Raw genomic sequence first — 26,115 nt, 5'->3', positions numbered from 1 at the left:
ATGAGGTGGGGAGGATATCATCCTTCTCAATGTTGTTGAATAATTTCTGCAGTATAGGTGTGAGTTCTTCTTTGTAAGTTTGGTAAAATTCAGATGTGAATCCATCTGGTCTGGAACATTTTTTTCTTGTTGGAAGACTTTTAATTGCTGCTTCAATTTCTGTGCTTGATATTGGTCTGGTCAGCAATTCTATTTTTTTCTGATTGAGCCTAGGTATGTTCTGTGTAAGCATTTGGAACTTGAAACTTTTCTCTAACTTTAAGACTGTTTCCAAAAGTTAATCAGAAATAAACAAATGAAGGAATGAATGATCAGAAAAATGAAAAGCCTTAGGCAAATTTTATTTCTCCAAGAAGAAAGAGTCATATAAATCAGTGCTTAAAATTAAAATTATAAACAGCTAACATTTTGGCAGTCTGAGGATGTAAAACTGGCTTTCATTTGCAAGACCTACTTAAAAGTCTTTCACATTGTATATTTTTTTTAAAAAAAAATTGGCACATATTTCCATGATGCTTTCTAAAGAATGTCTTCATTTAGATTTGACTCATCAGTGAATCTAGAGAAGAAGCTCTTCCACAGGAGAATATCCAGCAGCATCTGGAAAGGAAAGACAGAGTATTCTTTACCTAACAGATTTCATTGGAACTAAGTGAAAGTGAGTAAAAAAGAGTCAAGAAGTTTATCAGCATGTTAATAATAAAAAATATGTATGTACAAATGTAATATAAAATTATTATTAAATATAATTTGCCTGTAGTTGCACATTGAATTAATTGTCATTGTGGTTAGGTATCAGAGCTTCTGCTTTTCTGAGTCTTCATTCACTTACTCAACAACCATGTGCTAAGGTACTATGACAAGCACTGGTATACAAGGTAAGGATGATAGAGCCACATCATTGACCTCGATAATCATATAGTATACTATGAAAAACAAAACAGACAAATAGGCAATTTCCATGCAGAGTCATAGAGACTATAACAAGTTTAAAAGAAGGCACAATTGGAACACACAGAAGGGCCATATGTCTAAGTCTTCTCTCCAACACTATAAACTTTTTGATGCAGTGATATGGAAGTTGATAGCTGAGAGACAAGGAAAATGTGTGCCAGATAGAGGGCAGCAGCAAATGCAAAGTGCTGGATGTGAGGAGGAATGCTGTAGAATTCTAAGTAGTGGAGTTTAGTGAGATGCTACGGCAAAGGGGCAGAGTAGGTACGTGGTAAGAGATAAGGCTGAATAAACTAACAAGAACCACATTAATATGGGTGCTTTCTCCCATGCTAAGAAATATGGAACTTTTTCTGAGGGCAAAAGTACACCAATGATATAGTGAATGACTCATTTACAATGTCACCTGTCAGGTGACTGCATGTGAACTGCAAGTGCTTGGCTAAATGTTGCTAGTGAATCTGGGGTCTTTTGGCCTGAAGTTGCTAACCTAAAGGTAGAAAGTTGATGATGCCTTGGTTTTCTAAGAATAGTTCCAGTGTGCTGGGTGACACACTGACAGATTCATGAGGATGGCAGGAGTAAATAAAGTGTAGAGCCAGAAAAAAAAAAAGTTACATACACTTCATGAGATTTGTAAAAAGCTATGAAACATGATGATGCAATCACGAGGCACAAGTATACTCTTCAGTATGAATGCTAGTGTTTTCACGTCTTTAATTACATGTGTGGATGAGGAAATATTTAATGCAGTATCTATTAACCAAACAATAGAGAGGAAAGCCACTTGTTTTTTACAGTTGATCTCAGAAATCATTTTGTTAATCTCAATTTCATTCATAAAATTTGACAGGATACCTTCTTCCAGTTCTATAGTTATTTCTTCATAATATTCCTGCCGCATCTCAAATAAGTCAAATACTATTTATAATATTTAGGTAAATCAGATATATTTTCATGAGACGATTGCAAAGACTAAACTTCACTTGAGAAGTGCTTAAATAGAAAAATAATCACAGAAATAAAATAAAATTCCTATTTATTTACATGCAGACAATAGAGAATATATATGTGTGATGCTACTTACATTCATCTAATAAAAAGCACAATTAATATTGGTCTATTGAATATACATCATTTCAAAAGGGTAGCATTTTCTCTTATTAGTACAAAGGGTGCAGAATTCAAGTAAGATTTTCACATGAATGTGTTACTTTGTAATTCTTAGAAAAATCCTGCCTTTTATATAAAAGTATGATGAGTTCTTCTCACTTTGATGGATTTTTCCTTAAAATTAAGTTGCTATAGTCCACTTCTAGAAAATTAAAATTTTAAAATATGCTTTATGCTGCTAACTTTTTAGCTCAAAATCTTAAATATACACATGAGGAAAGTGGCACTATCATAATGTCATGTGAATATTGTGGCAGAGATTAAATAAAAATATTTTGCTGTCTGTATTATGACTAACGTTTTTTCATATGAACACAAAGAGTTCATAAAATTTGCTTGAAAAAAGGAAAAATATGCATTACAGCCAGTTTTCAAACCTAGTTTCTTAGATTCATGATCTTCTAAAATTAGAATAAGGCAAAAAATATATGGTTCTTTAATTGTTACTTTGATTTATTTTCAGAAATTAGTACCAAGTTTCTGAAACATCTGACTACTTATAGATGCAATTATCTACTTGTTTATGAAATGTGTGAAAACATTTCAAACTATATTGTAAATGTTCTCATCTAGAAGTTTCTTATTTAAATCTTTTATATAAAAGATATTGTCCCTCTATCCTCCTGCCTAAGCCTCCCAAGTAGCTGGCACTGCCGTATGCACTGCCGTATGCACTACCGTGCTGAGCCTTTAAAATTCTCCCCCTAGTCAAAAATGGTGAAACATTGAACAAATATCTTAAACTGGGTCAAGTATACTTGAACTATTTTTTTTTCCTAAACAGCTCTACAATTACCGTAGCTTTTCATTGTTGAATACATTTTGAGATTTTCCAGAAATAGATTCTTTGGTGAAATCAAATTTTGGATTGGGATGCTCTTCTTACATCTTCAGGGGACATGGGCACCATGTTTGGCATTCCATGGAGTTCTGGGTAGGAAGAATATAATTGATTCTGTTTGGTCATCATTGCTGTTTAAAGACTCTTGATGGTCTTTGCAATCATAGTCACAATCATTCAAATGATACCAACACAGAGAGACAAAAGTGAATGCCATTTTAAAAATTCAAATGTTTGCTTGATTTAACTATTTAAAAAGTGCTGTGCAATTGCCCATCAACAGGCACATTTTACAGAATTGAGATAAAAATTGTATAATTACCATGGGAATTAAAGATGTATTACTACTTATGTGTAAGAAAAAGACAAATCTTTTAATTTAAAAAGAGAAGTTAATCTTTGTAGTTCTACAGGTTTATTTAATTCATAAAGCTTATTTATCTTGGATTGTTATAAATAATAAACATCCAGATGTGGTTAAGTGTTTGCATGCCAATCATTCCCTTATGATTAAGGGTGGAAAATTTGATATGGTAGAGGAAAACCTTAAAAGTGTTATGAATCACAACCACAGTCAAACTAAAATCAATTAGAAGGAAGCCAAAGCACCTCTCAATATACTTTCTGTTATTAGCCAATAAGATTCAATCTCTAAAATTTAACTTAAATGCAGCTTTTAAAGAAATTTAAAAAGCGTCATTTTCATTACATATATTGAATAGCATTAATATTACTACATGGGTATCTCTTAAAAATGAGAGCTGCAGGGACTTTAAGAAAATGGAAAAATTTCTCTTTCCTCTCTTTATTAACACAGAAAATTATAACCTTTACTTAGCATGCATAGGTCCTTTAAAAAACTCAGTATTTCACCAAATAAAAACAAGTATTATATCAGAATTCGGAAACCCAAAGGAAAGAAGATAATATAACTAACCTCACTCAAGTTGTTCTTCATGCCGGTATGTGAAGTCCATGGGCAGGAAAAAGAGAACGTTGAGTATTCTTTTGAAGTAAATTCTCTGTGAAGACCTAAACCATTATTAAGATTGCCACCAGGAGGTGACTATAGGACTGTCCATGAGTGGTAAAGAAAGTTCTGGTCTCCTGTCTCCACAAAAAGATTGCTACTGAATGCTGCTAGTCTCTCAGTAGTTCTGTGAAGACTGCAAAAGACAAAGTTTAGTAGTTCATTTTTTTCCTAAATGATTCCTCAGTGATTATATTTTTAAAAAGTGACCTTGAGAGAAAATGGAATTTCCCACTAAATAGTGTTTTAACTCGGAAAATGTGTCACAGCATGCCGACTCTGTGCAGTTATAGTTTTGCAATTGTTCTAAAGAAGTATAAGCATTCCTAGGGGAATGTCTGAAAATAGTAATTCAAATGAAGTAAGGAGCAGAGAGAAATGTCTAACAATAATGTGAGGCTTAACAGGTAACACTTGCTGCCTTCTGGAATGGATCTATTTATAACATTCTTGAGGGTGTCATTAGAAATACTTGTATTTAAAGGGTTAGTAAGTGAAACATTACTAACCTATTGGAAATATGTTATTAGCTTGACTATAATGGCCATTCACTATGTGTAAGTAGATCAAAACACAACATTGTACTCCTTAGATACATACAGTAAAATGCTTATCACTAAGAAAAGGTAGAAATTATTGTATTTAGTAAGGCAGTATAAAGAAGTTAATATACTGAGTGCCAGAAACCACCAAGAGTAGCTGCAGTAATTGACTCTTTTGGTTTACTTTGTAATCTTTCAAAAAGTAGATAAACTATTTAGGGACTGGTAACAAGCAATTTTATGACAGCATCATTGTCTAAATTATAAGACTTCAAAAATACTTAGCTGAAAGCCTATTAGGTCAGGTTAATGACATGAGAATATTAAGGGGAAAGAAAGTCATAATAAAACAAAAAAGATGGAGAGATATAAACTGTTCTGGACTACCATTAAAATTATAGTATGTACTTAGCTTTCATGTCCCACTAATGTCATAAACCTGTCTCACTAAAAAGCATGTTTTCAAGGCAAATTAATGAACTAAATTTATTTTCTATTCCATACTTTGACTTACTTTTTAATTTTGTTTGACAAGTATTTTCTAGCTTCCAAGTCTAATTGATAGAGGTGCTTGTATTTTCCCAATTCAATATAATGAAAGACTTCTCAAGAAGTTTTCCTGTTGGAGACTTCAGATTCAAGATCTTTCATTCTGAGTTCCATCTGACTTCTAAGTGAAGTTCTCTGTATTCTTCAGATGCTGCTTGTGCCTGAATCAAATTAAAAGGATACATTTTTAGCAGTGACAACCTGAACAATTCTTGCATATTTGTTTCCTTCACTTTTAAATCAGACAGCCATTTTATTTTACTTTATTTTATTTTATCTTAAATTTTCAAGACAATGTCTCCTTCTGTCACCCAGGTTGGAGTGCAGTGGCCCAATCATAGTTCACTGCAGCCTCAAATTCCTGAGCTCCGCCAATCCTCCTGCCTCTACCTCCTGAGTAGCTGGGACTGCAGGTGTGCACCACCATGCCTGGCACATTTTATTACTTTTTGTAGAGATCGGGTCTCATTATGATGCCCAGGCTGGTATCAAACTCCTGGCCTCAAGTGATCCTCCCACCTCAACCACCCTGGGAGGCATGAGCCACTACACCCAACCTCAGAGAGCAATTTTAAATATGTGACAAAAGAAGCTGAGGTTTAAAACATTTAACATCAATTGTCAACTAAATTGATAATTTCATCTGGCTTATAAAGAATTGAATCATTCCTCAATTACTACTTATGTGATCTGATAATCCAAAGAAAAATAGGAGTAATTTAAAATTTTAAAATTTGAACAATTTAACAGAAATACAATTCAAGAATATGGTACAATTTCTAAATTACAATTTTTTTCTTTTCCTAATAGTCTTCTTTTATGCTAACTGGCCCAAATAATCAAATGATTCTCTAAGGAGTATCAGCCTTCTCAAAGATCCATTTAGTTACAATGATGACAGAAACTAAAAAAGCTAAAGGGAGCAACAGAGGCAACCTTCCTTCTAGAAATCTACAAATCCAATTGCTGTAATGGAAACAGAGGAAACACACACAATGTACACATCAAAAATATAATGTGCAGTGAAATAAAGTAAGTGCATTTCACACTTAACTAACCTGTAAAAATAGATTGACTTGTTTGAATTTTTCTACAATACCTTTCTTGTGCTTTCTTCAATCTCTCACTTATAGTGTTCAACTTCACCACATTGAAAGCGCAAAAATCCTGTGGTGCTGGATGAAGGTTGGAGATATCAGTATATAAAGAGATGAATATACAGATTATATAGAGATATAAGTATAACTATGGGTTCATACACACACAAATTTTCTAGTTCTGACTGCCAAGAAGCAATGAAAATAAATCTTGGTTTCTATTTTTTTATCCTTCATTTTATTAGTTTTTTTTTATTTCTTGGTTTCTAAATAACATTTTCAACTATAAGGAATCAGGTCTTTGGAGAAATGATTGATTCTAGGACCAGGCCAATGAAAATACCAGATGATCCTGGAGCATCCTGTGGTGCCAAAAACAAATTTAAAAAGTGTCCAAGAACAAAAGGAGAGGGCAGGTCAAAGAGGCATAGAGCTTACCTGAACAAGCTACCAATTGCCAAAGCTAGCACTATCTGAGCAACAACAAGAAATAGTGTGATATTGGGGGGTTATAATCCAAAGTGAAATATAAATATACATGAGTCATACTCATAAAAATAATATGATGGATAAATAAATGGGAGAGAGGAATCACCTTTCCTATGGAAGAGTTTCCAATAATTTATGTAGAAAACATGGGGAAATAGGAAATCACTATTAGAACACCACAGCAGTAGTCGCTGCAGGCAAGATCCAAAGTCGGATCGATATTATTGGGTGAAACCTGAAAACGAGATTTGTAAAAGCTCAATATATATTTAACCACATATTTACTACGTGCTGTGGTTAGTCTGATGCCATTATAACATACACAGTGTGGAAAGGGAAAGATAGTAAGTTCACATTGGAGAAACCTGGCAGACTCCACCTTAACCAGGTGATATGGTTAATGTCAGCAGTGATATCTTGCCCCTGTATGATGTGAGGAAAAGGTCGCTTCGCCTTTGTGTTAGTCTCTCCACAAATCCATAGCCCCAAACCAGACAGAGAAGCATAAACTAGGGGAATTCTATAAATATATGATCTGTATTCATAAAAAGTTCCAAGGTCATGAAAAACAAGGAAAAAGTGAGAAACTGTCAAGATTTGGGAAGACTACAGAATCATAATGACTAAACACAACACTGTATCTAGTACTGGATCCTGGAACAGACAAAAATAGGAATGGAAAAATGGTAAAATTCTAATGAATTACACAATACAGTTAATAGTATCATAGCAATGTTATTTATTTTTTTTAGTTTTGTTAAATGTATTATAGTTAAATAACATGTAAACCTTAGGGGAAGTTAAGAAAAGGACATGTGGAAATTCTGTGAAGTCTCTGGAATTCTTCCTTAAATCTAAAATTATTTCAAAATATATTTTTAAATAAAGCATGGAGGAGAATAAACTCTGCAAAGTATGGAGGAGAGCAGTAGGGTTCTTTGTTTTCATAGGGAGGTCAGAGAAGTTCTGACACCATTGTCATATTGTATCTCCAGCAAAAAGGAAGCCAAGCCTGGGCCATGTCTACAAAACCCTGATGACAGAGTGAACAGCAGATAGAGGGGAACTGAGGCAAGACGCTGGCATGTTCAGGGAAAAGCATAACAGCAAAACCAACAAGGCAAAGAAGACAGGGATGAGGTCAGAGAGGAGCACTGGGAGTGGCAGGAGGGATCTGTTAGCCCTGGGGAAGAATCTGGGCTTTGCTGTGTCACCTGAAACCATCTTAGGTGTTTGAACTGTGGGGTGGCTTGCACTGTCTTGAAGGCAAGACCCTCTTCTGGTTTCTGAGAATAAAATGTGGATGGGCAAGGACTAAGGCAGCAGAGGCCATCTGAGATAGAAAAGGACAATAAAAACTACAGCAAAAGATGATGCTATCTGGGTGAGAGCAGTGGTGGAGAGGCAGTGAGGCCTCACAGATACCAGATAAAAGTATAATTTAGGGCCCCGGCACTGGTGGATATATGACATATGGGTTTAAGTGAAAGAGAGACAGCAAGGATGACAGCAAGAACACTTTCCTAAGCTACTGGTATGATGTGGTTGCCATTAACTGAAAAACAGAAAGATTGGAGAGGGAGAAGATTGCAAAGCAAAAGAATGGGAGAATAGTGATTCCAAATGACTCCCAGGTACAAAGGCTAAGTGACCCCACAGGCAACTGGACATCCCAGACTGTAGATCAGGAGTGTGGGACCAGGCTGGATATATACAATCATCAGCCATCAGCACAGTGATGCTATTTAAAGTCATCAGACTATATAAACTTCCCTCTGAAATAAGTTTAGAAAATAAAAACAAAGAAGAATGAAAACAAACTATCAAAGGAGTCTGCAAAGGAATGGTTCCTGATGTAGGAGGGTAAATGAGACAATGTGGTGTTCTAGAAGCCAAATGAAGAGAGCTTTAGAACTAGACAAGAGTGGGGATGAACAAGGCCAATGATTACTCCAATATTAAATTAAGATGAAGGCTAAGAATTAAACTTTGGATCTAGGAAGAGGCCAATGGTGACTGACCATGGCAAAGTTGGGAGAAGGGGAAGATGGCTTGTATGAGTTCTACATAGAATTGGAGGAGAAGAATTGAAAACTATAAATATTGATATAAATTGGAAAAGAGAAATAGAGTGGCTTGAGGAGAATATATGGTAAAAAAAAAGGTATTATTTATTTTCGAGAAGCAAAAATTACAAAATAATAGTGAGGAGAAATTCTCAGTGCATGAGGGGGCATTGGTCAATGTCTAGAGGTATATCCGTGTGTAGAAGATGGTAGATAGATTCTAGTGCAAGGGGGAGGGTTTGGTGTGAAAGGGGAATGGGCAGTGAGCATGCCTATGGCATCAGGAGAGAAGGCCAGGGCATAGACACACACAGCATGCAGGTGGACAGGTGTGGAGAAAATATGGAAGATCCCTTCTGATTGTTTTTGTTTTCTCAGTCTCAGTAGGAAGAAGGACCTCGACCAAAGAGTGAGCACTGGAGGTTTTGGAGGTTTGCAGGAAGAAAAGCTGTGAAATATTAAAAAAAAATACCGTGGGAGCATCACCAGACTAGAGAACATGTTAGAATTTGGGGGCAACACTGAATACCTTCATGAAGTTACTGGTCATGAGTCAAAGTGAGACCAAAGCTTAGATACCCTAGCAGAAATCTTGTCTGGATGAGATGCTGGCGGTTGATCATTAGATTCATCACCTAGCCCAGGGCTGTTGGTTGAGGCCTGAGACCCATGGAGGAAGGGACAAAGAATCATATGTAAAAAAGCAAAAGAAAACACTGCACCACTAAAAGCTTTGAAATGTTAACACTACTTTTAAAGCATGTAAACAAAAGATGAGAAGATGACCGTCTCTCCCCATCCCACTGCTCGTCATGGAGCACCTCAAAGAATCTCCTGCTTTGGCACTGGTGGAATTTTCAGCCTTACCAGGTGAAAGTGGTGGTGACCTGAGGAGGATTATGGAACCTGTGAGTGTGCACAAGCAGGAGGACACTGCTGGACCCACGAAGAGGAAAAGGATCAAGATGTGAACACCATGTGGTGACTGACTAGAACGTCTCACCACGAAGGTCCCTCTGAGAGTTCCCAGAAGGGCCTGAATGTAGACTCTGTCGATAAAAGATTCATGAAGATTTGCTGTGGGAGGAGGAATTCTAAACACAAACCTTGCTCTGGCTGGTACAGAAGGGAAAGTCAAAAACATTTAAAGCACAAGTGGACCTGACACATCACTGCTTGCTTGAAGACAGAAGAAAACCCATGAGATGGAGTGCAGATAGTTATAAGATGCCAAGATTGGACCTTGGCTAACACCCAGCAAAGAAATAGACCCCATCCCTAAAACTGTGAGGAACTGAATTCTAGCAACCTGAATGAGCTTGGATGCAGACTTCTCCATAGAGCCTGCAGACAAAAAACCCACCTGGATAACAGTTTGATTTCAGTCTTCTGATACCCTGAGAAGAGAATCCACCCAAACTGGGAGCTCTTTGTTAATAAATGAGTGTTGTTTTAAGCCCCTAAATTTGTGGTAGTTTGTTATGCAACAACAGAAAACTAGTACACTAGTCTTCATAAATCTCTAGTGCAGGGCCTCATGAGCTTTAGAACCAGGACATTCATGTCTGGTCAGTGGCACTCAGGGAACTCAGTGAACTGGGGCCGTGGGGCATCAGGTTCTCTCAGAGACATCAACGTACCTGGAAAATTGTGCTCATCTCCACAGTGATGGAGTTAGTTCCTGAGATCTTTTCCCCAAACTTGTTGGGTTAACCTTTGACCATGATTCAGTTTCAAAGCCATTATATTATATAGCATAATTCTATCCACAGACTCCCATTTACTTATAGAAGAATAGTAGGACCTTAATAGGCTGTGAAAAAGTTTTACAATGTTGATAATCACAAATGAGACCCTATTAACACTCATTATATCTGTGCCTCCAGTTCATTATTTCTTAGGATAATCAAATGAAGTTGTCACACAGAAGGACTATTGTTTTTATTGTGGAAATTACAGTTTTTTTTCCCCAGCTGGCATGTTAATTATCTCCAACCTAATCACCAGAAGATTCAAGGATTTAAAAAGGAATCAAATACACAAACACACACACACACACACACACAAATTTTAACTTTAAGACAATACAAATCTGGATCTAGCCAAGTTGGAGAAGCCTCAGCATCTGAAAGGTGAAAAGAAGGTGCACTTACTGGGGAATAACACAATGATGAGTTCCTTGGGTCTTCAATTTCTTCCCATATGCTCTGGAGAGAGTGCTGCGGAAGCCTCCAATCAGGACCACTAAGTGGCACAGACAAAACAAAACAAGAAGCCTGCTCTCCCAACCAAAGGATTGGAAAAGAATGGTCTAACAGCAGAAAACCTTGCTGGCAATACCCACCCAACTGCAATGAAATACCAGGATGGTTCCAGTGGAGTCCATCGGGGAGCAGATTATCTACTTCATATCCACTGAACAGAAGCAGCCATGCTTTGATGTTCTTGCCTGCTGGTATTACTGGCACCAACAAAGGAGCTCATCTTCTATTTCCCATCTGGCAAAAGTAGGCATTATGATTTTCACTTTGGAGTGGTAGCAACAGACAAAGTAGGAAGCTGTTCTCCATCCCCTGCCTGACAAAAGGAAATAATTTTACAGTTCCCTTGGCAATGTAGTATCAATGGGGTCCAGAGGGAACCTGAGCCCCCACACCCACCCAGCATGCAAAAGATTTACCAAGACAGTGTGAGGCAGAGCTAGTGTCATCTTTGCAGCCCTGATGGCACTGGAGTTCAGTAGGAAGCTGAGCCTCCACCTCAACTCAATAAGAAAGAGTCCCACACACTGAGAGGCAAGGTGAGTGTCACCTTCCCTACCCTGGAGTCACTGGAGACAAGTAGGAAGCTGAGCCACCACTGCAAGCCAGAATCAACACACTGACAAGATAGTAGAGTCCAGGCTAATCAGCACTTCCATTTCACATACTTCTGTTGTCAGCAGGGCCCAGCAGGCAACTGAACCTCTACGCTGCCCCAGCTACAATGAGACTGAGTGAGGTCATGCCAATAAGCAATTAGGAATTGTCTGGAAACAAATGAAAACCTTAAAAATTTCAGGAAAGGAAAAGAAGTTATGAGAAACAACCAAATGGTTATGGGGGGTAAGATGGTGGACCGAAGGCACCACCAGCCAGAGCATCTCTATAGAAGGAGAAGTTTTAGATGAAAGAGAAAAAACAGACAGACAAATGTAGATAAGAAAGGGGGCTTAAGGAAGGGTTCCTGAACCCACAGGAGACTCCAGGGGAAGAGGAGGAAGAGCAAGACTGGAAGGAGAAAGGCATCGATGGGAATTAAGCCCAGTGAGGCTAGGAGTCCAGGCAGAAGGGTACCTGGATCCAGTACCATACCCCTCCCTTGTATCTCAGACTCTTCCTGGGCTCTTGAGGTGCTGGAGAGACATTCTGTTGACGCAAGCCCAGACAACGCTGCTCCCAGTGAGTGGAGAGCTGCTTTCAAAAAGGGCACCAGACTCCCAGCACCGCTTAGTGCATCTCATGCTGCACAGACCCAAGCAAGATGGGAGATTCCACATTGCTTTTTGACACACCTGCTGCCTTTGTCTTCACCAGGGTGCCCCAAACATTCTGGTTCCATCTTCCTCATCCCAACACAGACATTTCTCAACTCTGGCCCAGACTGCAGGAGCCACATGAGTGCAGTGGGTCCTGGATGATGAGAGTGATTCCACACACCCGTCATTCTGGGTGGACTGCCTCCCAGAGAGAGGTTTGAAGAAGACGAGAGAGTGGACTTTCCTCCACCTAGACTCTTTTTCTTCCCTTCCCCTCCCCCTCCCATGGCTACTGAGAGAAAAAATTGAGCCACCACACAGAGGCTCCCACAGGGAATGGAGCTCATACCTTTTCTCTGGAGGTCCTGTAGCAGAAAAAAGAGGTGCTTGGACTGTGAGTGCACTGCCTGCTGGCCATTCCTGGTACTGTTGCTGGTGACTTCAGCAGAGTGGGACACAGCCCGAAGTGGAGGGACATTGATCCAGCTTGAGCATCCCAGGAGGGACTTGGGAACAGTATGCTTCTCCCTGCTATGTTCAGGGATTGATCTCCAGGGCCCAGAGGATGGGCCCACATGTCAGATCCAGTACACTCAGGTCCCAATCACAAAACCCAGGGGCAAGAGGGGATATTTGTGAATAATTCTCATGAGCTGTGGATGCCTGCAGGGGCAGATTGGGAGAGAGTGCAGTTTGGGTTCACACCTATGGTGTACATGTGGGGGCACCCCTCCTCCCCCAGAAGGGCCCCATTCCCAGCTCTGGCTGGGATCCTGGACAGGGAAACTCCCAGTCCCCATCACAGTCATAGTACAACAAGGCTGGCTTGAGGTCCTGCCTGCCAGCAGAGGCTTGGAAGAAACCACAGAATAGGGGAGGGTGGAAAGAAGTGAAGTTTGTTCCAGACTACCTGATTCAGGGTCTCAGACAGCCCTGCCTCCACACACAGACTTTCTGGCTGAGTAGGCCCTACTTCAGCCCATCCCTGGCAGCTTTGCCCAAAGGCAGGTAGCAGAAATTTGACCCCTGCTAAAACTTCTGTGGAATTTTAGTGCAGGTTCACGAAACCAAGTCACACCCAGCCTCACTCCCCTACCTGGACCTGCTGAAGTGTAAAATAAGGACACATCTGCCAGTTCCAGAGCCCCACCCACCATCTGGGACACTAGAGTTCTTCTGAGTAACTAGAGGAGGTCCCAGGAACCAAAAACAACACTGAAGCTTGTTCTTCCCAGCAAGCAACACCTACGGATAGGGAGGTCAGTTTACATGCCCTTTTACTACATTTACTGACTCACCATACAGCGTGTGGTCAGTTCTCACACAGAAGCATGACCTCAGGGCTCAGATATTAAACTCGGTATATGTCATTATCGAAACAAAAGAAAATCGAAAGGTTTTACCTCCAAAGAGGTAAAAATTGCTCCATACGAGAAAGAATCAGCAAAAGAACTCTAGAAGTATGGAAAATAAAAGCTAAAGAACACCCAGGAAAGGCTTCACCAGCACTCTAGCAATGGATACCAACCAAAATCATAACACTGAAATGACTGGTGAATAATTTTGAACATGGATTGTAAGAAACCTCAATGCAATTCAATAAAATATGGAAATACAACACAAAAAAAAAGCCAAAGTGCAGGAAATGAATGAAAAATTCACTAAAGCAGTTCAAGTATTAAAGAAAAATCAAACAGAACTTCTGGAGATGAAAAATTCATTCAAGGAATTACAAAACACAGTAAGAAGCCTTAAGAACAGATTAGGTCAGGCAGAAGAAAGAATCCCAGAGCTTGATGATACCACCTTTCAATTAAATCAGTCAGTCACAGAGAGAGAACAGAGAAATAAGGGAAATAAACAAAGCATACAAAAATATGGAACTATGATAAGAGGCCTAACATAGGAATCATAGGCATTCCTGAGGGGGCAGAAGAAAATACACAATGGTTAGATAATTTAATTGAGTGAATGATTGAGGAAAATTTCCTTGACCTTGCTAGAATTCTAGATATCCAGGTACAAGAACCTCCTAGGACCTCTGGCGGAGCCATGATGAAGAGGAAAACACAACACATAGTCATCAGAGTGGAGAAATTAAACATGACAGAGGTGCTCTTATGAGCTGTAAGGGGAAAGCAGTAAGTAGCTTACCCAGGGAAACACATCACACTAACTGCAGACTGCTCAAGTGACACCTTACAACTGGGGCTCTACTCTCACTCTTCTCAAAGGAAATAAGGCCCAACTAGAATTTTGTATCCTGGAGAACTAAGTTTCATATATGACGGAGAAATAAAATTGTTCTCAGATAAGCAATCTCTGAGGGAGTTGTTCAAGACAAGACCTGCCATGCAGGAAGTACTCAGAACTGCATTAGTCATGGATCAGCACAATAGAACTCATCAGTGTAAAATTACCCAAAAGCTAAAGGTTAAAGGCCAGATACCACAATGGCACAGAGATAAAACAAAGCAACAGAAATCTAATCAACAGGATGCACAGATCCGACCCACTTATCAAATATTTCAATAAATATGAATGACTTGAACTGCCCACTGAAGAGACATAAATTAGGTGAATGAATACATATACATATGCCAAGTAACATCTATCCTCAGGAAATACATCTAACTCACAAAGTCTCATTCAGACTCAAACTGAAGACATGGAAAACAATATTCCATGGAAAGGAAAACCAAAAGAAAGCTGGTGTAGCAGCTCTCATATCGAATAACTTAGTCTTCAAATCAACAAAAGTAATGAAAGACAAAGATGGTCATAATATAATGGTAAAAAGAACAATTCAACAAGAAGACATAACAATTCTAAATATTTACATGGTCAACAGAGCTGCACTCATATTCATGAAGCAAATACTACTTCATCTAAGCAAAATGATAAATGGCAGCACCATAATAACTGGGGTCTTCAAAACCCCTTTCACAGAACAGAACAAATCCTCCAAATAAAATGTAAACAAAGAAACAATGGACTTAAAGTGAACTCTATGAGAAATGATCCTAACAGACATTTACAGAACATTTTACCCAAAAACTGCTGAGTATACATTCTTCTCATCAGCTACTGGGACATTCTCTAAGCTTCACTATATCCTAAGCAATAAAACATGTCTCAACAATTTTTTTTAAAAAATGCAAATTATACCATGTATCCACTCAGACCACAATGGAATAAAATTAGAAATCAGCTCCAACAGAAACAATCATCTCTACACAAATTCATGGAAACAAAACAACATACTTCTGAATGATACTCAGGTCAAGGAGGAAATTAAGATGGAAATCAAAAGATTCTTTGACCTAAATGATAACAAGGACACAAGTTATCAAAAATCTGTGGGACACAGCTACTGCAATCCTGAGAGGAAAATTATAGTCATACATTCTTTTTTCTAAAATACAGAAAGATCACAAATCAACAATCTAATGAATCATCTCAAAGAACTGGAAAAGGATGAGCAAACCAATTCCAAACCCGACAGATGAAAAGAAATAAGAAGGATCACAGCAGAACTAAATGAAATCAATAATAAAAGACCTATACAAAAGATTTATGAAACAGAAAGTTCATTCTTTGAAAAGAAAAGAAAATTGGCATGATCCTGACTAGATTGGCAAGATCCTCACTAGAACCAGAAGCACAAAAGTCAGGGTGCTAATAAGCTCAGTCAGGAATGAAAAAGGAGAAATTACAACTCATACCATGGAAATACATAATATCATGTATGAATACTATGAAAATGTCTATGCAGGTAAACTTGTAAGTGTGGAAGAAATGGACAAATTCTTAGAATGACAATGCTTCCCTAGGCTCAATCAGGAAGAAATAGAATTCCTGAACAGACCAATATCAAGTACTAAAATTGAAGCAGCAATAAAAACTTTCCTAAAAATAAAAGTCTCAGACCAGACGGCCTCACAGCTTAATTTTATCAGACCTACGAAGAAGAACTGGTGCCTATACAGCAGAAATTATTCCACAATATTGAGAAGGTAGGATTCCTCCCCAACACAGTTTACAAAGCCAACATCACTCTGATCCCAAAGCCATGAAAGGACTCGCCAAAAATAGAAAATTGCAGACCAATATCCATTATGAATATACATTCAAAAAATGTCAAGAAAATCCTAGCAAATCTAATTCAGCTACTCATCAAATAAATAATCTATCATGATTAAGAGGGCTTCATCCCAAAAATGCAGGGATGTTTCAACATACACAAAGCTATAAATGTAATTCACCACATAAACAGAAGTGTAAGCTAAGACCATATGATCCTCGCAGTAGATGCACAGAAAGCATTTGATAAAATTTGGAACACTTTTATGATAAGAACGCTTAACAAAATAAGCATAGATGGGACTTACCTCAAAATGATAAAAGCCGTATAGGACAAACTCTCTGCCAACATTATACAGCATGAGGAAAATTTGAAAGATTTCCTGCTCAGAACTGGAACCAAACAATATTGCCTTCTATCACCAGTTCTGTTCAACATAGTGCTTGGGTTCCTAGCCAGGGCAATTAGATAAGAGAAAGAAAGCAAGCCAATACAAATGGGGGCAGAAGATGTCAAACTACTGTGCTTTGCTGGCAATATGATATTTTATCTAGACCCCAAAGATTCAGCCAAGAGATTATTGCAATTGATAAGTTCAGCAAAGTCTCAGGTTACAAGATTAATGTACATAAATTGGTAGCATTCATATACGCAAACAACAGGCAAACAGAGATCCAAATCAAAGACTCCATACTTTTCACAATGGCAACAAGGTAAATAAAATACCCAGGAATATATTCACCCAAGCTGGTGAAAGACCTCTACAGGGAGAACTACAAAACACTGAGCGAGGAAATAGCAGAGGACATAAACAGATGGAAAGCCACACCATGCTCATGGTCATACTGCTCAAACTGATCTACAGATTCAATGCAATCTCTATTACAATACCAATAACGTTTTTTGCATATCTCAAAAAAATAAATGAACACTTTATATCAAACAAGAGAAGACCCCCGTATAGAAAAAGCAACCTTAAGCATAAAGAAAAAAATGGAAGGCACCAATTTAGCAGTCTTCAAGCTATCCTACAAGGCTAGAGTATCCAAAACAGCATGGTACTTGCACAAGAACAGAGACATAGACCAGTGGAACAGGACTAAAAACCCAGATACAAAACCATCCAGATAGAGCTATCTGCTCTTTGATAAACAAGAAACATACACACAGTGGGAAAAAGAATACCTATTCAATAAGTGGTACTAGGAAATTTGGATAGCCACATGCAGAAGACTCAAACAGGAACTGCCCTTTTTGCCTCTCACAAAAATCAATTCACAATGGATTACAGACTTACACCTAAGGCATGAAACCTTAAGAATTCTAGAAGAAAATGTTGGAAAAACTCTCACAGACATCAGCCTAGGCAAAGAATTAATAAAGAAGACCCCAAAAGCAATCATGGCATCAGTGAAAACAAACAAATGGGACCTTATCAAATTAACAAGGTTCTGCACAGCCAAGGAAACTCCCATGAGAGCAAACAGACAATCTAGAGAATGGGAGAAAATATTCACATGCTACACATCCAATAAAGGGCTGATAACCAGAATCTATATGGAACTCATCAAACAAATCCATACAAAGTGGTCAATGACATGAACAGAAACTTTTCAAAAGAAAAGACTAATGGCAGACTAGTGGCCAACACACATCTTTAAAAAGTGGTGAACATCTCTTATCCTCAGGGACATGCAAATAAAAACCACTATGAGATATCACTTAACTCCAGTGAGAACGGCTTTTATCAAAAAGTCCCAAAACAACAAATGTTGGTGTGGATACCAAGAGATAGGAACACTCATATACTGCTGCTGGGACTGGAAACTGATACTACCCTCTATGGAAAGTACCATAGTGATAACTCAGAGAACTAAAAGTAGAACTATCATTTGATCCAGCAGTCCCACTATTGGGCATCTACCCAAAGGAAAAGATATTCTATGAAAAAGACATCTGCACTCGAATGTTTATAGCAGCATGGTTCACAACTGCAAAAATATGAAAACAATACAAGTGCCCATCAATACATGAGCAGATTTAAAAAATGTGGCAGATGTGTACCGTGGAGTACTAGTCAGCCGTATAAAAAAATTAAAAATGATTAACTACCTATTCTATTATATTGGATGGAGCTAGAGTCCATTTTTTTAAGTGAAATATCATAAGAATGGAAAAACACCACAGGCACTCACCATTAAATTCGTACCAAATGATCAACACTAATGTGCACATATGGGAAGAAACATTGATAGGGTGTTGAGCAGGTAGGAATGGGGAAGAGGGATTAGGTAAATCCACAAATAGCGGCTATGGTGCATACTCCCTAGTGAATGGGCACTGTTTTGGGACAGTGCAAAAGCAATTATGTAATCAAAGCCTTTGTAACCCTATAATACTCCGACATACAAAATAAAAACAAGGAACCAAATGGAAATTGTAGATTTTAAAACTATAATAACTAAGTTAAAATTTGGGGGATAAACTCAATAGTAAAAGGGAGAAGATAGAATAAATGAACTTCAAAGCAAATCAATAGAATCTCCCTATTTTGAACAATAAAGAAAAAAACAGATATAAAACAGAACAAACAAGACAGCTGCGGGGACCCATCAGACAGCATCTGTATCATCAGAGACCCAGGGAAAAAAAGAAAGTCGAAAGAGACAGTAGGACTGAAAAAAATATTCAATGAAGTAATATCTGAAAATATCACAAATTTGGCAGACAAAACCCTACAGATTCAAGTATCTAAGTGAATTCTACATAAGATAAACCCAAAGAAGTCCAGATCAAGACATGTCCTTTAAAACCTTCTGAAAACTGAAAAATGAAGACAGATAAAAACTCTTCAAAGCATGCCCAAGAGAAATGATGTAGACTGATGGAGAGATATGGATTCAAATGACATATTTCTCATTCAAAACCATGGAGGATGGGAGGAAGAGGCCTAACATTTTTAAATTGCTGAAAGAAAAGAACTATCAGCCACTAAATCTGCATCCAGCAAAATTGACACTCAGAAAGGAAGGGCAAATAAAGGCATCCTCAGATGGAGGAAACTAAGACAAGTTGTGCTTAGCAAACCTCCTCTTACCAATGTATAGAGTGAGTTCTCTAAACAGAAAGGAGCTGGTATCAGAAGAATGCTTGGAACCTCAAAAAGAAGAACATCAGAATGGGAAAATAGGGGAGGATAAAATATGCTTCTTCCCATACGTTTTTGAATGATATTTGATGTGGCATCCAGTGCAACAGGGGCGTCACTTAGCACCATTCCATTTTAAAAAGTAAAAAGCTGAAGGAAGCTAAATGGAAATAAGGTTTCTACATTTCACTTCAAATGGTAAAACATCCACACCAGTGGACTCTGATAAGTTGTGCATGTATAATAATAATTAAAGTCACCACTAAGAAAATTATAAAAGATATATTATCAAAAACACTGTAAAAAAAATCAATATCTAATCCTAAAACTCCTGAAGTATCCAACAGGAGGGTAAGGAAAGAGATGCAGAGGAAAGAGCAAGATAATTAACAAACAGAAAACAAATCAAAAAGTAGCACACACCTGACCCTTAAGCATATAACAATTCCCTTGAATGCAAATAGTGGGCATGTGTCAATTAAAAGATAATACCAAAGTGGAGTGGGAAACAGCATGATTCAACAAAATTTATGCTGCCTGTTAATGAACGCACTTCAAATTTAACAGCATAGTTACAGCGAATGTAAAAGGATGGAAGTGATAAACTACGCAACCTCAGTTCTCTTTAAAAACTAATATGGCTATGTTAATATGAGATAAAGTAGACTTCAGAGCAAAAACAATTACTAGACATAAAGAGGTACATCACACAATAATGGAAAGGCCAACAAACAAGCAAGACATAAGAGCTGTTTAAATGTGTACACAATATGGCCTCTGTACACATGAAGTACAAACTGACAGAACTCAAAAGAGAAACAGATAAATGCACAATTTTACCTGAGGACTTCACCACCCCACTCTAGTAATCTACAGACAGAAGATCAGCACAGGCGTAGAACAAGTGCATAACACTCTCAGCCCCCACAAGTGGGTAGTCATAGAACAGTCCACCCAATAATAGCAGATGAAACTTTTTTTCCAATAATCCATGATGAATTCACAAAAATAGTCCATATTCTAAGTCATAAAATAAACTTCAAGAAATTTAAAACCATTGAAATCATACAAGTACGTTCAATTAAAATAATTGAATACACCTGGAAATTATGAGAAAGATAACAGAAATTCTCCAAACAGTTGAGAATTAAATAGTACCCATCAAAGAAAGGCATGGGTCTAAGAAGAAAGCTGAAAGGAATATAGAATACATGAAACTGGATGAAAATAAAAATATAACTAATGAAATTATGTGAACGCCACTTAAACAGTGCTGAAGATGACATTTATTGCACTAAGTACCTACATTATTATAAAAGGAAAAGTTCAAATCAATAGTCCTAGTTTAAGAAACTAAAAAAGAGCAAGAGAAACTGAAAATAAGAATGAGGAGGAAATAGTGAATATAAGAAGAAAAATAATTATATGAAAAAACAGGAAAATAATAAGAAATCAAGAAAACAAGTAGCTAGTTCTTTAAAAAAATAAATAAAATCAACAAAAATCTGACAGGACCGAGAAAGATAAAAACAGAGAAGATACAGATCACTAATATCAGACATGAGCAGCAAAAAAGGCAGATGTTACAGCCATTAAAATGATAACTAATGAATGCTACAAAAAATGTCATGCTCATCAACTTAACTATGTATAACAAATGGAGCAATTTCTCAAGAACCACAAATTATCCAAACTGAGCCAATATTAAATAGATAACCTGAATAGCTCCGTAACTATTTAAGAAACAAATGGCATTTGGAATAAAACAGCTCCCTCTCCCCAAAGTCTCTAGGCCTAGAGGGTTTCACTGGAGAATTTTAACCAACATTCAAGGAATTAACACCAGGGTTATACAAACTCTCCTAAAAAATTGAAGAAGACAATTACTTACCAAATAGTTTTATAAAGCCAGTATCACCTTCACATCAAAACCAGACAAAGACAGCAAAAGAAAAAAAGAGAACAACAGACCAAAGGATGTCACTAATTTAGAAATAAAATCTGCACCAAAATATGAGGAAATTGAAGCAAGTAAGGTTAGTGTGAAAAGAATTACACACCTGACTGAGTTAGATTTATTTCAGGTACTATGCTTGGCTCATTCAGCAAGTCAAATCTCAAACACAGCAGATACCACCATTAGCGGTCAATGCTAACATCATCAGGAATAAGACAAATCAGATGTAGATCCCATGTTAGGATGCAAAGAGAAGATCCACAGGATCACTTCTGTGATACACTTGTCAAAACACACATGATCTAAATCTGAATGAACAGAAAAAATCAAAAGAGTTAGGCAAACTTTTTGTCTCCAGGAAGAAAGAGCCATATAAATCTGTGCTGAAAATTAAAATTACATAAGTCTGATGGCACTGTAAGAATTGTAACACCTCCAAACATTGACAATGACCACAGTACCTGAACCAAAATGATGTCTGTCTAAATGTAAATTTATCATTATGTATAGTGATGAAAATGGTAAAAGACGAATGAGAAATCAAGTAACTTCACTAAAGTATTCATGAAAACTTGAGTGTTTGGTTATTGAAAGAGCTCACACTTTGACAGTTTGAGGATATAAAATTGGCTTTCATTGGCAAGATCCAATTAAAAGTCTTTCACATCATATAATTTAAAAAAAAATTGGCATATATTGTTGAGATGCCTTCCAAAGAATATATTCATTTAGACTTGACTCATTAATGTATCCTAGAGGAGAACTCTTCTAGAGGACTGTATCCAGCAGCACCTGGAAATAAAAGTAAAGAATTATATTCTTTACCTAAAAAATTTTGTAGGAAATAAGTGTAAGCTAGTAAGAAAGAGGCAAGAACTTTATTGGTGTTAATAAGAATGATAAATATATATGTAAACAGGCAATACAAAACTCGTATTGTAATATTAATATTATATTATCATATTATTATTATTATATTAAATATTATTGTCCATAGTTGCACATTAAATTAATTATCATTGTGGTTCAGCATCTGGTTTTCTCAGCTCCCTTCACTCATTCAACAACCACATGCGAAGGAACTATGACAAGCACTGGAAGGACAAGGTGAAGATGACACAGTCCACATGACCGACCTCAACAATCGTATACTGTAATATGCAAAGAAGAGAAGCAGGGAACACCCTGCAGAGTCAGAGAGACCATAACAAGTATAAAATGGGCACTCTTTTAACACAGACAAGGGCCATCTGTCCAAGTTTTCTATCAGTAGAGTACACTTTTTGGTAGGGGTGATACATAACTTGATAGCTGAGGGACAATTATCAGATAGAGGGAAGAAGTAAAGGAAAACAGGTGGCAGTGAGGAGGGACATTGTGGAATTCTAAGTAGTCTAGTTTTTGAGATGCTAGAACAGAGGGGCAGTGTAGGGTATGTGGCAAGATATGAAGTTGAAAAAATTGACAAGAACCACATTGATGTGGGTGATGTTTCCATGCTAAGAAATATGGAACCTTTTCTGAGGGCAAAAGTATGCCAGTGAAAAAGTAGATGATGGATTTAAAAGGTCACAGGTCAAGTGACTGCTTATGAACTATAATTGCTTGGCTTAGTGTCACTAGATGAGTTTGGGGGTTTTGGCCTTAAATCATTATCATAAACGTAGAAAGCTGATGATGCCTTCGTTTTCTGAGAATAGTTCCAGTGTGCTGCCTGACACATGAATAGGTTCATAGGGATGGTAGAGTGAATAAAGTGCAGATCCAGAAAATAACAAAACAAAACATAAATTTCATGAGATTTCTCTGAAGCTATGGAATATGATAATGAAATCATGAAGCATAAGTATACTGTTCAGTATGAATGTTAGTGTTTTCACATCTTTCACTAGATTCATGTAAGAGGAAATATTTAATGTAGTATCTATTAACCAAATAATAGAGAGGGATGCCACTTCTTACTTACAGTTGATTTCAGAAATCAAATCATTACTCTCAATTTAATTCATAAAATTTGGCAGCATACCTACTTCTAGTCCTGAAGTTATTTCTTCCAACTCCTGCTGCATCTGAAATAAGTCAAATATTATTTATAATCTTCAGGTAAACCAGAGACATTTTCATGGCATTGCTAGAGAGACTAGACTTAACTTGAGGATTGCTTAAATAGAGAAATAATCACATAATAAAATAAAATTCCTATTTATTTCACATTTAGATAACAGAATGTGTATGTGTGATGCTGTCTACAATCATCTAATAAAAAAGTACAATTAATATTGGTCTACTGAATATACATGACTTCAAAAAGGGTGACATTTTCTCTTATCAGTACAAAGGTTGGACAATTCAAATCACATTTTCACATGAATGTGTTACTTTGAAATTCTTAGGAAAACTCTACCCTTTATAAAACATGATGAGGTTTTTTTCACTGTAATTGATTTTTCCTTAAAATAAAATTTTTATTTTCCACTTCTAATAAAACTAAAATATTAAAGTATGTTCTATGCTACTAACATTTTAGCACAGAATCATGAATACACATATGAAGAAAATGGCACTGTCATAAAGTCATGTGAATATTCTACTGGCTAAGATTAGGTAAAAATATTGTGCTGCCTGTCTTATGACTGACATTTTGTCATATGAACACTAAGATCTCCCAAAATTTGCTTGAAATAAGGATAAATATAGGTTAGAGCCAGTTTTCAAACTTAGTTTCTTTGATTCACGATGTTCTAGAATTAGAAAAGAGGTCAAAAATATATAGCTCATGAATTGTAATTTTTATTTCTTTTCAGAAATTAGTACCAGGTTTTGGAAACATCTGGCTGCTTATAGTTGCAATTTTTAGTTATTTCTAAAAATGTGTGAAAACATTTCTAACTATTAATGTATTGTAAATGTTCTCATATAGAGGATTCTTGTTTAACTCCTTTGTATAAAAGGTATTCTCCCTCTAAATGCCCAAAACGGGGCCTGAAAGAGTATATTCAAGCTAATAAATATATTGTGGTGATAATCATAATATGACATCTGATGCCTTCACAAATGTCTGACTAACACTTTTCCCAGTATTTTGAGAGACTGTTTTCAAGAACACTTTTGTGAGAACACCACCATAGAAAGGCATGAACAAATGAATAATCTGATAACAGTATTACCAGCCAGGTGTTGTAAAAGTACAACTCAATACCAGATAAAGGGAGAAGGCTTTATCAACAGAATCTTACGTTACCATTAATAAACACTATGTAAAATGTACATCGTAACGTGACTTGAACTAAGGGCCTATTAATGTAATTATCTTTTCCCAGGTTACATATGAAAGCTCAGAAGGGAAAGGGACGGACCCAGATCCCAGGAAGGGAGCTGCTCTGGGAGGGGCACCCAGAGGCTTAGGAAAAGGGTCTGGAGTATTGATGCTTCTAGTTTTGTCCTGGCTGGTGGGAGGCTTGAGTGATTTTATCTATATTGACAAGTGAGACTGTCAAATATTAAATGATGTTTTAAAAGACTCTTTCATTTTATTCTTACTTTCCCCTTAAATCACACATTTTCCTCATATTTCCCTTACTAGAAATTCAGAATTGTTGTCGCCAGTTGAAGGGCAATTCAGTGCCTGGCACAGATTATAGAAGGAAAAAAGACAGCAAAATGTCTTGATAGATTTTCCATCTTAGTCATCAATCATTCAAGTGATGGCAAGATAGAGAGACAAAAGTGAATGCCATTTTAAAAGTTCAAGTACATGCCTCATTTAACTAAAAAGTGCTGTGCAATTGCCCACCAATAGGCAAATTTTACAAAACTTGAGATTAAAAGGCTGTAATTACCTTAGCAATTAAACATGTACTTTTATGTAAGGAAATGACAAATCTTTTAATTTAAAAAGAGAAGTTAATCTTTGTAGTACTACAGGTTTATTTAATTCATAAAACTTACCTCTCTTGGACTGCTATAAATAATAAATATCCAGATGTGGTTAAGTGTTTGGATGCCAATCATTCCCTTGTGACTAAGGGTGGAAACTTTGAGATGGTAGAGGAAAACTTCAAAAGTGTTATGAACCACAACCACAGCCAAACTAAAATCAATTGGAAGGAAGCCAAAGGACCTCTCAATATACTTCCTGTTATTACAGAAAATTCAATCTCTAACATCTAACTTAAATGCAGCCTTTAAACAAATCTAAAATGTGTCATTTTACTTACATGTATTGAATAACATTACTATCTGGGTATTTCTTGAAAATGAGAGCTGCAGGGAATTTAAGAAAATAGAAAACTTTCTCTTTCCTCTCTTTATTAACTCAGATAATTATAACCATTACTAATCATGCATAGGTCATTTAAACAACTCAGTATTTCACCAAACTAAAAACAGTAATTATATCAGAAATCTGAAACCCAAAGGAAAGAAGATCATATAACTAACCTCACTCAAGTTATTCTTCAAGCTGGTATCTAAAGTCCATGGGCAGGAAGAAGAAAACAGTGAGTATTCTCTTCCAGGAAATTCTCTGTGAAGACCTAACCCATCAACAACAGTTCCAGCAGAAGCCGACTCTGTGCTCATTGTACAAGGGCCAGAGAAACTTCTGGTCTCCTGTGTCTCTGCAACAAGACTGCTACTGAACGCTGCTGGCCTCTCAGTAGCTCTGTG

The 26,115-nt window shown here is 37.0% G+C and overlaps 2 long non-coding RNA genes across 24 annotated transcripts in view; one reads left to right on the top strand and one right to left on the bottom strand.

Moving 5' to 3' along the window:
* LOC123629277 overlaps window positions 1-9,698 on the top strand; it is a 12,915-nt gene extending 3,217 nt beyond the window's left edge. For 2 of the 3 annotated variants that reach the window (XR_006731987.1, XR_006731986.1), the window contains exons 2-3: window positions 541-658; window positions 9,120-9,698. This is a non-coding gene — a long non-coding RNA (uncharacterized LOC123629277). Of the gene's footprint in view, window positions 1-140; window positions 659-9,119 lie in introns of those variants that run through there. The other variant, XR_006731985.1, reaches the window with a different exon arrangement.
* On the bottom strand, window positions 326-26,115 carry LOC123629276. Of its 21 annotated transcripts, XR_006731969.1 has the most exons (14): window positions 25,888-26,115; window positions 23,474-23,516; window positions 22,049-22,239; window positions 21,551-21,755; window positions 21,382-21,408; window positions 12,608-12,921; window positions 12,295-12,412; window positions 11,086-11,318; window positions 10,895-10,985; window positions 6,189-6,264; window positions 5,055-5,250; window positions 3,906-4,134; window positions 2,924-3,057; window positions 326-600 (listed from the first exon to the last, which is right to left on the bottom strand). It is a non-coding gene; the product is annotated as an uncharacterized LOC123629276 (long non-coding RNA). The 21 variants fall into 21 exon arrangements; XR_006731977.1 differs by lacking the exon at window positions 2,924-3,057 and having other exon boundaries at window positions 6,148-6,264; XR_006731964.1 differs by lacking the exon at window positions 2,924-3,057.

Source organism: Lemur catta, unplaced genomic scaffold (assembly GCF_020740605.2).
Source record: "Lemur catta isolate mLemCat1 unplaced genomic scaffold, mLemCat1.pri scaffold_126_ctg1, whole genome shotgun sequence".
NCBI lineage: Eukaryota > Metazoa > Chordata > Mammalia > Primates > Lemuridae > Lemur > Lemur catta.
This window is presented reverse-complemented; position numbering and strand designations above follow the sequence as displayed.